At 36.1% G+C, this 11,699-nt stretch overlaps 1 pseudogene; it reads right to left on the bottom strand.

Annotated features, from left to right (window-relative positions):
• Positions 1-8,639: 8,639 nt before the first annotated feature.
• LOC148196988 (uncharacterized) lies at positions 8,640-9,544 on the bottom strand (annotated as a pseudogene).
• Positions 9,545-11,699: the final 2,155 nt, after the last annotated feature.

Genomic DNA, 11,699 nt, shown 5'->3' with positions numbered 1-11,699 from the left:
TTTTCGTTTTCCTTGTGTTGTCCCTCGTATATGTACGTTCGTCTTGTCTTGCAATGATCATCCGTTGTGGATGTGAGCAAAGGGCGAAGCAACCTTGGAGGAGGTGATCCAAGAAGAAAACTTAGTTGAAGTGGAAGTGAAAGCGGAGCAGTAGGACGTCTGTCTTTTCTTTCTAGTTTAGGACGTCCGCTTTTGGTTTATACGTTCGGTTATTTTATTTTATAAAACCGTTCGTTGTTAGCTTTTACTGATTCTGATTTGTATATCTTAACTCTGCACTCTAAGCCGTTCGGCTTTTGACTTCTGTTAATTATAAAGACTGCATTATTTACGGTTAATGGTAATTAATTCTGATTTATGATAATTATTGTATTTTGGGATGTTACATTTTCTGTCTTTAAAGTTTATTATTATTTAATTTTCTTGTATTGATAAAAACAATACAATAATATACAAGAGTTTGTTTAATTTTTTAATAATTAAAAAATATATAAAAAATTAAAGTATCCCAAAGTAATGAAGATTAACCATTCATATGTTTTTTTAAAAAATCAATAAACACTTATCGTTTTGTATAAATCACTCTTTGACTCAAGATAAATATAATAACCAGTAAAGTTTGAATGTTTGACCGAGCACGTTGTTTTTGTGTCCTATAGACACGTTTGATTGGTTAGTCAAATATTAGAAGATTCCATTCTGCAATAGGTACTGGTAGTAGGTGTTTCCCCACAAAGCACTATCAATAGTTCTTACTAGAATAACAGACTTCGCTAAAAACTACTCTTTGACTACTGCTGTCATACTCTAGTACCATCAATCAATCAATCCTTTCTATTTCTATCTAATAGAACCTTTGATGAATAAAATGTAAAAAAGAAATTCTTAATTAAATTTTATATTTCTAGTAAATTTTATTAAATTATAGATTGATTTTTATTAATCATTTTTATTTATATTAATCATTTAAAAGGTTTATATTTTTTAATTAAGATATCTATGTTGATTTTGGCATCCTTGAAACATGTGAGTATTATTTTTCATATTATTTACGTGTTTTTATTGGCAAATAAAGGTAATTTTAATTAAACTTTAATTATTTTATAAATTTAAATTTTTTAATACCTTTTATATAGTAAATGTTTCCATCCTATCCAATAGACATATTAAAGAACGTGATTCAATAAAATTTTGTAGGTCTTTTTTTATTATGGATTAGTACAACCTATGTTTATTTAGATCACATTTATTTTGTCCAACTTATAAAAAATTTTGTCTTAATATACAGAGAATGAACTCAGCCTGAAAACTAGATCTCTAGAGGATGAATTCGACTAACAAACACTAGTACAAAATGGGCGTACAACGTCTAATGCTCAACGTCTGACAACCAAGAACTCAACGTTAAAAATGACCGATGACAATATTATAAATAAAATCACACGATTGACGTCGGTTAGTCAGAGGAACAAACACTAATTTACTTTTTTAAGTCTATTGGTGAAAGAACATACATCATTTAATGTTTAAATTCATAAAATATTAAGTGCGAAGATATTTTAAGAGACTCATTATCTGTAAGGAATAGACATTGATTTCCTTTTTCAAGTTTGTTGGTCAAACAACATATGTCTATTGGTATTCAAATTCATAAAAATTTGAGCGCAAAAATATTTTAAGAAACCCATTAGACGTTTGTTGGTCAAAGGAACAAACGTTAATTGCCTTTTTGAAGTCTATTGGTTAGAGAACAAAACGTCTTTTAGTGTTCAAATTCATACAAAATTAAGCGCGAAGATATTTTAAGAGACCCATTAGGCGTTTGTTGGTCAAAGGAACAAACTTTAATTACCTTTTTGAACCCTATTGGTCAAAGAACACACGTCTATTGGTGTTCAAATTCATAAAAAATTGAGTGCGGAGATATTTTAAGAGACCCATTCGACGTTTATTGGTCAGAAAAACAAATGTTAATTATCTTTTTGAAGTCTGTTAGTGAAATAATAGACGTTTGTTGGTGTTCAAATTCACAAAAATTTGAGCACAAAGATAATTGAAGAGACTCATTAGACGTTTGTTGTTAAGAGGAACAAACGTTAATTTGATCCTGAAGATATTTGAAGAGTAGGAGAAAGAACACTTGCTTTACTATTTTTGTGTGCACTTTCTTCATTACGGGTCGAACGTCTCTAGGGAAGCTTTCGGCGACCACCAAAGGTAATGTTTTTTCCACTTAACACAAATGTCCATTGATTGATGACTTTACGTATGATTTCCTTTCATTTTAGCTGATTAGTTTCGTGCATAGAGACCATCTAAAGCTCTGTTAAGTTCTCTTTTTTCCCTCTTCGACAGTGGTTGTCTTCTCCTCACCCTGACAATGACACCTATCTACTGTCTTTCGTTCACGGTTAGTTTCTTTTTTTATTTTTTATGTGTATTGGTTGTTGCATTTTCATTATTGTTGCAGTTTTCATTGGTTGTTACTACTTCTAAAATTTTGGAAATTTTTGTGGTGTATTCTTGTGTTGTATATTGATTTTTCATGGTTTTAGTGAAGGAAAATATCGACGAAATTGTTTTAAAAAAATTACATAAATTGACGTCGGTTGTTCTTACAATAAACGTTAATTAACGTCTGTTATAAATGCAACACACGTTAATTGACGTCATACATAGAGCAATATTCAACGTCAATTTGCTCTATGTCCAACATCGGATTGTTCTGTGTCCGACGTCACTAACGTCATTTTTTTAAAATTTGACATCAATTTAACGTCTCTTGATATGACGTCGATCTTGAATTCAACGTGACAAACTAAAAAACACCGACGTTACACGATGTTTTTGTACTAATGAAAGGATGACCTTAACTGTGAACCTCGAACTACAAAGAACCTCGACCATAGAATTAAGCTTGTCAAGGATGAGCTCGGCCACATCTAAGTTCTACCACAACACAAAATAGAAACAAAATGCTACACATGTCGTAGGCTATACCAACAAGCACAAGCAGTTGAATTTATCTATGCTGTAATAATTACTAATGTTATAGGTACCAGCCTGACAGCAAAGCCCGACCACCATAAAATACAACCTCAGCCACAATGCCCGACCATAATGCTCAGCTACCAAAAACATAGTTTGACAATAATGATGGTCGTTAGAGAACACAACCTGACCGCAAAGCCTAGCCACCAAAGAACACATCCTAGCAACAAAGCCCGACAAGCAAAGAACACAATTAGGCAGCAAAGTCTGACCATCAGAGAACACAACCCAACAGCAAAGCCAAACTACCAGAGGATATAGCCCAGCCACGAAGCATGGCTAGCAAACGAATTTTGAGCTCAACCATCATATTCCTAAAAAGTATAGCCAATAAATCACCTCAGAGCACGACCAACAAAGGACCATAAAGCACGACTAGTAGACTACGACAATGCACAGTCATTAGACGACCATAGAGCAAGGACAACAAATTGCACAACCCAGTCACGCCTAATAGAGAGTACGACTCTCTAGGAAAAGTACGTCATCGTGATACATACTTTCTTCTATGTAGATGGCGAAAACCCCCTAGCGACGACAAACATGCTTGCGATTTGCCGAACATAACTATAACTCGACCTTGATAGCCTAAGGATACCCTGCCCGCATAATACAGAAGTACGCTCAACAATATATTGCCCACATCACAACATCATAAACAAATACTCCAAGGTAGAGAACAAAACGACTTTAGCGATTGCAAAGGAAACTCGACCTCATAGCAATCATTTACCTGACTACAAAGCAAGGAACCGATTGAGGTTACCTGAAGACAGGCCTCAAACATGAGGACAAAGGCCCATTAAGATATCAAATTCAAAAAAGTAAACAAAAAATCATATCCCAAAATTCTTACTTTGAACTCCTTATGTTGTTTAAAAATTTGCTTTTGTTCTTTATGGTAACGACTACAGTGAAGCTTTTCCAGAAAAGACAACACAAACATCCCCACTAAAGCCCTTAAAGCGGTGCACTAAAAGCCCCCCAAGCGAGGCACCAAAGCCCTCTAAGTGAGGAATGCAAGGCCTACCAAGCGAGGAACCGAAAGCTCTCCAAGTGGGGCATCAAAACTCTCAAAGCGATGTACCCAAAGCTATCCAAGCGAGGCACCTAAAGCCCTCCAAGCGAGGCACCAAAAGCCTTCAAGCGAGGCACCAAAAATCCTATAAAAAGGCACAAAAGCCATCCAAGAAAGGTAGCAAAAGCCCTTCAAACAAGGCACCATAACCCTCCAAGTGAGGCACCAAATCCCTTCAAGCGATGTACCCAAAGTCATCTAAGTGAGGCACCCAAAGCCCTCCAAGCGAGCCAGCAAAAGCCTTCCAATCGAGGCACCCAAAGCCATTCAAGTAAGGAACCCAAAGTCCTTTAAGCGAGACACCAAAAGCCTTCAAAGCGAGGCACCAAAAGCCATCTAAGTGAGGCGCCAAAAGCTTTCCAGTCGAGGCACTAAAAGCCTTCAAATAAGACAACACAAATCTTTCAAGCAAGACTGATGAATCAATATTTTTATACTATTTACTTAGCTTTTTGTACTATATTAGATTAGGGAATTGAGTTTATTTGTCCAATATTTCCTCAGTTTTCATATTTAGGCTTAATTTAACTAGTAATTCTTATTTTAATTAATTTGAATTATCTGAGGCTAATTATTTCCATTATTAATTGCAGGGAATTATTTGGAATATTATATTAGGACATCAAGAGAGTTGTCACCTCATTCTTCACTTGCCACATCAGCATTTTCATTTAAATTAAATGGTAAATTCATTTTTAGGAGTTTTTGGACAGATTTGACTTTTTGGGTCGTTTTGGGTCATTTTTGGAGAGGCTCATTAGTGGCTTGACCTAAGTTTATGTGCAAAAGGGGGGGCAGACCCCAAAACTCTCTCTCACTCTATCATTTACGTTTTCTTGGCTTTGGACAACAAGGGAGAGCTCCCCCAATTTGGGGTTTTAGGTTTTTCAAATAAATGTTCTATTATATTTTATGAATACTTCATTGTGCATATGGGTTTTGAATATGAAACATGCATAATGACAGGGGGAACATTACATATTTTTTAGATATTTGACATGCCTATACTTAAGGGGGAGAGTACATTATTTCTTATGTGATTATCTATGCAAGGAGGAGCTTTTGTGTTTGCTTTATGATTTCCTGATGCATCTCTGAAATAATTGATTATCTGAATATCAGTACCTGTTTGCATACCTTTTTTGCTAATGCCCAAAGGGGGAGAATTATACTGATATACAGATTGATATTTGTTTGATAATCTGTATTGTTGTGTACAACATGGTTGTTTATTAATCATGGTTGTGCATCATAAAAAAAAAGGGGGAGATTGTTGAGATTATTTATAGGGGGAGCACTGCTTTAGCTGAACCTAATCTCAAAGCTTCTGGTTTTTTATGATGACAACACATAATTAATAACACATGTGTTTATGTGTTACATGTTCATTACTTTCATGATTATAATTATATGAGAACATGTTTGTGTTGTGTTGATCATTGCAATTCACTATGTTATATATGTGAGATTTAATCTGTGATTGCATGAAAATTGTTTTCGAAAAGAAAAACCACATGCACTTTGGTAAACTTAGAGAAGATTGAGCCAAAAAACTGTGTACCCTCTTGCTGGAGAATTTTCATATAAATACACATGATTACAATCAGCCAAACTGATTTTTCAGCCCACTAAAATAAGCTAAACTGCAATATATACATTAACTGCAACTAATTATCCTAATTAACAGAATAACCGTTACAAATAAATATACAATTGCAAATCTTTTGCCATTCATTCTGTTGACATCCCCCCTCAAATTGATGCTGGTAAATCTACAAGCATCAATTTGCCTAGTAGAAAATTGTGACGTTGGTGTGGCAACGATTTAGTGAAAATGTCAGCTATTTGAACGGATGTTGAGACATCTGGTAGATTGATGACTCTACGATCATACGCTTCTCAGATAGAGTGACAATTGACCTTGATGTGTTTCGTCCGTTCATGGTAAATTGGATTTGCTGCAATCTGTAAGGCACTGGTGTTATCAGCATGCAGTGGAGTTGGTTGTGCTTGAGACAATCCAAGCTCTGTAAGAAGACCACGTAACCATATTATCTTAGAACAAGTAGCAGACATTACGCGATATTCTGCTTTAGTGAATAACTGTGAGACTGAATCTTGTTTCTTACATTTCCATGAAATAGGAGCATTCCCTAGGAACATACACCAGCTAGTAGTTGATTTCCTAGTGTCTGGACAACCAACCCAATCAGCCTCACTATAAGCTTGGAGTTGAAGAGATGAATTACCAGGAAAGAATAAACCAACTCTTGAAGTGCCAAGGAGATATTTAATTATACGTTGCAAGGCTGAAAAATGAAAGTGTTGTGGAGATTGCATGAACTTACTAACAGTGTGTACAACAAAAGAAATATCAAGGCGAGTGATGGTCACATAGATAAGACTACCAACTAGTTTCCGATATTGAGTGGGATCGTCAAGAAGCTTTCCTTCATATCGCCTATATTTAACATTAACTTTTATTAGAGTGTCAACAGGGGTAGCATTGGTGAGTCCTGCTAGCTGGACCAAATCTTGAATATATTTATGCTGGTTTATGAAAGTGCCTTTAGGATGGTAATGCACCTCTAAACCCAAGAAATAATTGAGATAACCTAACCCTTTCATGTGAAAATTTGAATGTAGCATTTGTTTGATTCTAGAAATAGAATCTTGATCAGAACCATTGACCACAATGTCATCCACATAAACAAGAAGTATGACAATGCCTTTAGGAGTCCGTTGAAGGAAAAGTGATGGATCATACTGACTTTGATTGAAAGAAAAACCAAGAAGAATGGAGAAAAACTTATCAAAACATACTCTTGGGGCCTGCTTCAATCCATATAAAGAGCGTTTCAATTTGCAAATAGTATTCGGGGAGAGGATCGACATACCACCAAGAAGTGTGATGTAAAATTCCTCCTTAAGGTCACCATGGAGGAATGCATTTTTGACATCCATTTGATGTAATGGCAAAGATTTGGATGCAGCAAGAGAAAGGATAGTACGCACAGTGGTCGTCTTGGCAACTGGAGCAAAAGTCTCGTCATAGTTTAGGCCATACTCTTGCTTATTTCCAACCACAACCAGTCGCGCCTTGTAGCGGTCTATGGAGCCATCCAAACGCAGCTTTATAGAGAACACAAACTTGCTGCCTAAGGGTTTAACACATAGAGGACATGGCACTATATCCCATATCTGATTTTCTTCCAAGGCGAGAAGTTCGCTTTCAATAGCTTTTTTCCAACATTCATTCTTCATTGCCTGTTTATAAGAAGAATGAATAGGAATAGATGATAATGTTGCTGTCATGGAACATATATACCTTTCTAGGGGCTTACTAATGCTTGAACTGCATCGTAAAGGAGTTGGTTATGGTTTTGGAGCTTGTACTGGTTCTGGTTTTGGAGTTTGTACTAGATCTGCATCCAAGGAATTATCTTGAAGGGGCCCATGTGATTGTGCTAAGTGATGGTGAGTGGCAATATTTCGCTTTTGATAGGTCAATAGAGGTCTACATGATGAGTGACCTACAGAAGAATTAGAAAACAATGGCAAAGCAGAAATTGGAGAAGGGAACGAGTCATGATGGTTTGTAAAAAAATATACACTTTCTAGAAATCGCTTTTGATGAGGAGAATAGCCAAGAAAATCACCTTCAACAGATTGTGCAGTGATCTTCGTGCGTTCATATGGAGGAAGATGGACATAACATGCACAACCGAAGATACGAAGAGTGGAGTAATCGAGTGGGTCACCAAATAATTAAGTGAAATGAGATGCATTACTTATAGAAGGACATGGAAATCTGTTTATAAGATGAGCAGTAGTGGAAAGGGCTTCACACCAAAATCGTGATGGCACATGCGACTCCAGCAAAAGGGTGCGAACAACATCTAGTAAATGGCAATTTTTCCGTTTAGCTACCCCGTTTTGTTGGGGGGTTGATGGGCATGATCTTTGAGATAAAATGCCATTGGATTGCAAGAATTCCTGAAATAAGTGTGATGTGTATTCCCCCCCCCCCCCTTATTAGAACGAAGAATATTGATTTTGGAGGAGAATTGGGCCTGAACATAAGCATAAAAGAATTTGAAAGTGGAAAAGACTTCATCTTTTGAGCGTAGAAAATAGACCCAAGTGAAAATCATCAATAAAAGTTACAAAATATTTGTAATGAGCATGAGACATAACTGGTGCCACCCCCCAAATATCACTATGGATGATATCAAATGGTTGTGTTTCATTCGACTGATGTGTTGGAAAAGGTAGAATTTTACTTTTGCCAAGCTTACAAGGAATGCAATCAAAATGAATATTATTAAGAGATGGAGTGTGTTTATTTCCAAGAAAACCAGATTTGAGCATCTCATGGAGTACATTTGAGTTGGGATGCCCAAGGCGCTTATGCCACACTTGGTGATCAACAATAGTAGAATTACAAGAGACGAAAGGCAAACAGAGACTTGGAGACAACGAAAAATGGATGGGAAAAAGACGTCCAACTTTACGCCCCTTCGCGATTATCTTCCCTGAGTGTTGATCCTGCACAAGACAACCAGACTGTGAGAATTGAACTTGACAATCATTGTCGACTAATTGACCAACAAAAATGAGATTACTAGTGAGACCAGGAGCAACAAAGACATTTTTTAAAAATGAAAAAATATCACCAGTTTCTGTTATAGGCAATTGATTTCCACTAGCAGTATGTATCTTGAGATTCCCAAAATATTTTTGTATATTAGTAAGGAATCGAGTAGTGTTGGTCATGTGGTTGGAAGCCCCAGAATCAAAGTACCATGGTGAAGAGGAGTTACTTAAGAATCCCAAAGCAGAAAAAGCTGAAATGATCATTTGAACCATTTCAGGGGTCAAAGTTGGAACATCAGTAGTAGCATTTTGATGCACAGGTGTTGGATTGGCAGAACTGTTTGGAATAGAAGAATCAATTATGGTGGTACAAGTTGTTCCAGGTCGTCGTGGTGGCCTTATTGGGCATTCCTTAATAATATGACCATCCTTTTTGCAGTAGGTGCAGAATTTTTTTGGACAGGTTGAAGCCTAGTGGCCAAATTACTTGCAACTAAAACATTGAATAGTACTCATATCATGGCGGCATGACTTCCCTTGTGCCACGTATGCTAATGGAACAGTAGTCAATTTTTGTTCTTCAATGGTGGACTATGTAAGAAGACGTTGTTCTTCACGTAACAAATCATTGAGACATGCATCCAACGATTGGACATGATCTCTATGCATGAGATTGGACCAGATACCTTCAAAGTCAGATCGTAATTTCATAAGAAATTGGTCACGTTTAGTAATATCATGAATTGTTTAGACGAAACTTAGACCTTCAGAAAGAAAGTTTGTATAAACTATATCAGTGAATTCATCCCAAAGATTCATGAATTGAGAGTAAAAATCAGAGATGGAGAGACTATCTTGTTTAAATATAGTGATGTTGTGCTCAAGCTGGAATCGGCGAGCTGCATTATTTTGACTATAAATTTTCTTCAAGTAAGACCACATTGTGGTTGTAGTCTTGTAAGGGCGAAGATTCAGGACAATGTTCGAATCAACGGAACCAAGGATCCAGGCCATGACTTGAGCATCTTTGACTACCCATTTGGCATGAGCAAGCGTATCTTGGTCTTTGTCAGGGGCAGGAGTGCTGCCATCAACATGACCCCACAAATCTTTTCCGGTGACAAAGATTTGGAATTGGAATGCCCAAGCTGAGTAGTTTTTCTCATTAAGGCGAACAAATAATACATCATATTTTTCGGAAGCCATGGAGCTAGGAAAATAGGAAACGAGAAAAAAAAACCCAAAAAGAATCGCGAATCTAGGACGAGGATGGAAAACACAAACTAGGTTTTGGGATCGTAACCTAGACTGATACCATGTTAAACTCAGAGAAGATTGAGCCAAAAAACTGTGTCCCCTCTTGCAGGAGAATTTTCATATAAATACACATGATTACAATCAGCCAAGCTGATTTTTCAGCCCACTATATAAGCTAAACTGCAATATATACATTAACTACAACTAATTATCCTAATTAACAAAATAACCGTTACAAATAAATATACAATTGCAAATATTTTGCCATTCATTTTGTTGACACACTTTAATTGAACTTAAGTCGACTTCATAATGAAGTAAGTTGATTAAAACTCGTGGCTTTGCACAAACTTTTTCAAAGTGTGTTGTGAGAATTTTTGAAGAGAAATTTTTTCAAAACTATGTCTTTAACTGTTACAAAGTCGACTATGTGTGCAAGCCATTCGACTAAGTTTGTTATGTTTTGAAATTCTGTTCATGCTTGTCTTAAAGTGTCTAACGACTATATTTTTAAATACGTTTGACCAAGCATTAATTGTGAATCAACTGCATTAATTGCGTAATCAATTAATTGCTATAACTGGTACTAACTATTATAACTGTCATGACTATATTCAACTTCATTAGTGGCAAAGTCGACTAAAGAGCGTCAGCATTGTGAAAAATTATATATTGACGCAAATTTGAATTCTATAAGCAGTTTTGAGAATCTAACGAATTCGATAATTTTCAGATTAGTGTTGTCTTACAGATTTGGGAAAAACTCCAAGAACTCTTAAAGAAGACCGTGGTGTTCATCATTGGAGATAGCTTGAAGAGCAAGGATTGTGTGCTTTTACTATCTGATCAAATATGCACTGAAGGTGTCTGTTTTGGTGATCAGGAATTCAATCTTGTGAAAATTGGTGTTGTTGCCCTATTGTGACTACAGGAAGAGGACGTGCTGCGTTCTGGACTTTGAGGGGTTTCTCAAAGGGTTGAAGATGGTAGGAGAGGGGACATCTTGTTGCTGGTCTTTGTGTGTTGTATGCCTATATTTTGATTAGAGCGTTAGAGAGGTGTTTTATAATTTTGACGTGGAGGTCTCTATAAAAGCCTTGTTGTAAAAACCTTGATCATTATAGTGCATTTGCTTCCTGATGAGGAAGAACACTGGATGTAGGCTTGGCCAAACCACTATAAAAAGCAGGGTTTGATTTTTCTATCCCTACACTTTGACTTAATCGACTCTGTACTATGTTTAATCAACTTTATTTTCGCTGCAGTTAAAAATCTTTTTCTGTGTGTTTAAAGAATGTTTTTAAAGTCATCTACTTTGCGAAAAAGATTTAAAGAAAACATTGTTTTTGTATTTCACCAATTCACCCTACTTCTTGGTGTTGAAAATTAAGCCATTCTATTTTAACAAGATGTATCATAACTTGGCTTGATACTAATCAAGCTAGTGATCTCAAGTTGAGGAGGATAAAGATTTAAGTATGATTACAAGCTAGTGGGTTAAGAAATGCTTATGGTTCAGGTAAGTGAGTTAAAGAAGTGAAGATGGAGTGCTCAAATCGGTTTTGTGACTGCAACGGAGAAGAGTTTTACTTTGGTAATGAGATAGTTTATATAGTTGGAAACAATGCTACTCAAGAGTGGAGATTAGTAAAGCAATGTTAAGTTCTCAGAACGGGTGTGGTTAAAGGTGATCAAGAGCATAACAAATGGTAACTAA

The sequence above is a fragment of the Vigna umbellata genome, chromosome 6, assembly GCF_029865625.1.
Source record: "Vigna umbellata cultivar VRB3 chromosome 6, Vumbellata_1.0, whole genome shotgun sequence".
Classification (NCBI taxonomy): Eukaryota; Viridiplantae; Streptophyta; class Magnoliopsida; order Fabales; family Fabaceae; genus Vigna; species Vigna umbellata.
The sequence above is the reverse complement of the archived record's forward strand: the minus strand, read 5'-3'. Positions and strand labels throughout refer to the sequence as shown.